Source organism: Tiliqua scincoides, chromosome 3 (genome assembly GCF_035046505.1).
Source record: "Tiliqua scincoides isolate rTilSci1 chromosome 3, rTilSci1.hap2, whole genome shotgun sequence".
In the NCBI taxonomy this organism is placed as follows: Eukaryota; Metazoa; Chordata; class Lepidosauria; order Squamata; family Scincidae; genus Tiliqua; species Tiliqua scincoides.
The window spans coordinates 196,549,740-196,554,574 of NC_089823.1; positions in this window are offsets into that span (position 1 = coordinate 196,549,740).

A 4,835-nucleotide genomic window follows, 5' to 3' on the forward strand; every position below is an offset into this window, starting at 1 on the left:
AGCCTAATGTTTGAATAGGTCTCTCTCTCTCTCTCTCTCTCTCTCTCTCTCTCTCTCTCTCTGCTTGCATCCTTGCTGTCCTTTCCTTTTGAAGATTTTTAAACTCCCTTTAAAAAATTACTTTGTCACAATAATTCAGCAAAGGGTTTCTGTGCCTGTAGAAAATATTAATAGACTATTATGAGGTCCTACAACTAATTTTTCCACACATATCATCTGTCTTTGCATGGTTATTAAGCCCCAACAATATTTCATGCAATGCTTCCTTGCTAAATTAATTTGGTTTCTTCTTCTGCTTCGTTTTTTCTCCTTCTGCAACCTTTAAAATTAAATTGAATCTTCATAATTATGGCTTTTTGTTGTCCCTCATATCTTTTGCTTTTCAATTTCCCTATCAAAGTGGCTATAGAGTTTAATAAAGATGTAAAGAAACAGCGTTGCCAAGTATAAGAGCCAGGAACGGTTTGGGGTGTGTTGTGATCGGAGTGCAAAGTGTTGTGTATTGAAGGCGATTTACCAACAATCCCCTGTGGTATGCAGGAACAGGATGGGTTGACTCCAGAACGAACTGAGCATGGCAATTATGAAATGATGGATCACATGGGGACAGACTGACACTACCAGGGTGTCCTACCATTTTTTTCTGTTCAGATGTTGAGCTTTCTCCAAACGCTGGATTCAGCTTCTTGATATTAGCTCATTGCCACTGCTTAAATTTATGAGAGAGAAAGAAAAGGGGGGCTCTTAATGAAATTTGCAAGCCCTTTATTTTCCCCAATTTTAGCCAAATCCCCCCCCCCCCGACTTTAAAAGCCATTAGCTAGAGATGGAGCACAAATGACATGGAAGCAAGGTCATGTCTGGGACCCTGTCATTTGAGCACTGGAATGCTAGTTTTGACATCCAAAACTCTGAAATTCCTAAAGCAAAATGAACACAAACCATCTTTTATGTTTCTAACACTGGTGACTGTTGCACTGCAAATTATTGGCATTGCCTCTGTGAGACTTATGACCCAATCCTACCTGGGCCTTGCACTACTGAAATTCATGCTCTGGCAGCGCAAGGCCTTTTGTGGTGGTACAAAAACCAGGGCACCCTCATGCACATCTGGGCTGCAGATGTAAATGGCCAGAGGTGGGGCATGCATAGCAGGAGACCCCACAAGTATCGGTAAGTTGGCGGTGAGGTAGAGGTTCAGAGAAGTTCTGGAGACAAGGGGGAAGGGAGGTAAGAGGGTGGGGAATGGGTTGGAGGGGGTGGATCTCAGCAGATAATTTTCATGCCAGGTCCTATCCCCCAATTTTCAACCTTTCCAGCCTCCTTTGTCTCCTTAGACTTACACCAGCTACATAGCTGAAATGGGTCCAAGGAGACCTATAGGAAGCCAGGAGGCCTATTCCTGGCCTTCTGGGACCCCTCTCACTAATGCATGCAGCATGTGCTCTGTTATCACGACTGCATCATTGTCAGTGGTGGGGGACAGGATTGGGCTGTTCATTTCCCTACTGGGGCATATGAGATTAATTCAGGTTGCAACCCAGAGAGGCCCTTCTGCTGGCACAAGTCCCTTGCACCAGCCCAGAGGTGTCATGAAAATGCCGTAAAGAATTTTCGTGCCTCTGGGATAGGAGGGAGTTCAACACAGGGGCTTGGTGGGGGATGAAGGTGTTCCTGGGCGGAGGGAGGGCCCATTGGTAGGCCAGGGCTGAGGGGGTGGGTGAGCTCCAGCACTTGGTGCAACACACCTCTTCAGGTGGCGCAGATCTGTGTGGACCCATTGGGACTACTGCCACGTTACCCGGGATTAGGGGAATCAATTCTCCTTGCCCTGGGCTGAGCTGAAGGCAACCCCAACCCATATGGGGCAGGCTAGTTGGCCTGCCCGTTTCAGTGCAGGTTAGCATTGGGCTGTCAGTCACTCAGAGAACATCTTTGATCACGAGGTGGTGGCTGTATTGAAATACAGATTAATTGGGTTAATTTAAAAAATTACTTTAAGAACAATTTCTGGAGGTCTGGAATCAAGTGACCAATGATGGTAAATGGTAAGTGATCAGACCTATCACTTAACCCAGCCCATTATATGGAGGGCATCAGAGCATGCCGGTCTTCCACCAGCCTTGCTGACCCCTCACGTCCATGCAGAGATGGATTGGGTGAAGACACGTGTGGCTGCATTGATTTTACATGCACAGACTGTCTTTGTGCACACCATCCCTCATGGGTATGTGGAACTGGCAAGGCGGGCCATCCTAGGAAGGCATGGCAGGCATGCTCTCGGGCCCTTTCATGCAATGGTCCAGATCAGGCCTCTTCCTCCCCTTCCTTGTCCAGACAAAAATATCAGACCATCAATCCGGCCAATCATTTGTCTGTTTCTTATGAGATGGACAAGAGAGCCCACTCCCCTGTGTCCTGGCTGCCCCTCCTTCTGGTTCCTCCTTCTAGCCTCATGCAATGTCACCACATGGCCGTCCAAAACAGCATAGGGAGGTTGGTCAGACAATTACCATGTCAAAGCTAATAGCAGCTGAATCAGATGGGTAGATTTCCTGTTTCCCCTGCATTCATGTTTTTACATATAGGCTAATGGGTTCTGAGCCATCTGTGATGGATCAGGAGAGGATCTTGGGATGCTGGTGGACAGCTTGATGAAAATGTCAACCCAATGTGTGGTGGAGGTGAAGGAGGCTAATTCGATACTTGGGATCACTAGAAAAGGTTTTGAGAATGAAATGGCTAATATTATAATGCCATTGTACAAATCGATGGTAAGGCCACACCTGAAGTATTGTGTTCAGTTCTGGTTGCCACATCTCAAAAACGATATAGTGGAAATTGAAAAGGGGCAAAAAAGAGTGACTAAAATGATTACTGGGCTCTCACATAACACCAGAACCAGGGAACATCTACTAAAATTGGGAGAGTTTGGACAGAAAAAAAAAATTCTTTATTCAAAGTGTCGTTGGTCTATGGAACGCCTTGCCACAGGATGTGGCTTAGATACCTTTAAAAGGGGATTGGGAAAAATTTCTGGAGGAAAAGTCCATCCCAGGTTACAAGCCATGATGTGTATGTGCAGCCTCTGATTTTAGAAGTGGGTTACCTCAGAATGCCAGATGCAAGGGAGGGCACCAGGATGCAGGTCTCTTGATGTCTTGTGTGCTCTCTGAGCATGTGGTAGGCCACTGTGAGATACAGGAAGCTGGACTATATGGGCTTATGGCCTGATCCAGCAAGGCTGTTCTTATGTTCTTACACCAGTGTCACATGTTGCAAGACACTGCAAATGGAGTAGGTGAATAACCACCTACTCAAATGTACAGAGTTGTCATAAATCTGTGGCTTTTTATTAAAGGAGAAAGTGGAAAAGAGGACTATTAATGTTTGATTTCATCTCATAACATGTTTGGATGGGAAGAGTCATTTGGGAGATGATATTTCCTTCTGTGGCTGGACAGAAGCCCAGTGCAGATATTTTGTCCCATTCAGCTGTGGGGAGGGGGGAGTAGGAGTGTGCTGGCCAACCACACCCTTGCACTGATGGGTTGCTTAACCACACCTCATGAATTCAGTATATTCAGGACTAGCCTCAGCAGGTATGTATTGATGAGCAGGTATGTATTGTTGGGGCGTGTGTGACCAGGGAGCGTGTCAGCATGGGAGTTATGGCTAACCGGTGCACTCCCCTGTTCTGTGTTTTTTAGACTGAATGCCTGATCCAGGCTAGAGTGTCTCAAGAATGAGTCCCTTCAGGAATGCTATACTGACCTGTGGCGTTGTTCTTCTACAGACACACTCTTAGGCTGTGCTATCTGTAAATGTTGAGCAAAGTAACTTCAAAATGCTGGTTATGTCTCTGAAATTCAGATCCTCAATTCAAATTACTACTTGATCTTGCTGTCTTTTTTTTTTTTTTTTTTTAATTGAGCCTTGTATCACTGTTAGGACACAATTCCATTGACAGAGACTGTAATCCTGAGTCACTCACTTGTGATGTCAATGGAATTTATTCATGAAAAATGTGTTTAGGATTGAAGACTTCTATTGATTTGCAATGTAATAAATGAACACTGATCCAGCCCTTCTAGACATAGGTGACTACATACTCTTATCTATTGGTAATCCATTAGTTAAGCAACCAACCCCCAAAGTGCCAACATCATGAGTTAGCTGACTCTGCACCCCCCACTCAAACAATCAAGTCTATGTAATTTAAAAATGAATACAATATTTTCATCCCCACCCCCCCACCCCCATTTAGAAAGTATTGTGGATATTTGTTTTGGAGCTTTTTACTCCAGCAGATATGTCAGTTGGACTTATTAAAAAATAAACCAGAAACTATTTTTATCTTTTACAGAGTTCCTTGAGATGGGAACTAAAGTGCAATCTAAATGACCATGGTACTGTTGGTTTGTAAACGTGTCTACACATCCAGAGTAATTTCACAGTGCTTAAGGGTACCAATTATTTTCAGTTTAGGCCTCTCATAGATGGGCTTAAAAAACTTGCACCCCAACTTGATGCATATCACCACCACATCCACCAACATCAAGAGTATTTATATACCATTTTTCAACAAAAATAAGTTCACAAGGTAGTTCACAGAGAAAATCAAATAACTACCATAAATGGTTCCTTGCCCCAAAAGGGCTCACAGAAGAAAAAAAGATGCAGAAGAAACACCAGCAGACAGCCACTAGTAAACGCTCCATGCTGGGGTGAAGAGAGACAGTTCTCCTGCTAAATATCAGAGGTGCACTGCTTGAAATAGTACTGCCTCTTTGCCCAGTTAGAAGGGCATATCCAGTCTAAGTGGATCCCACTGC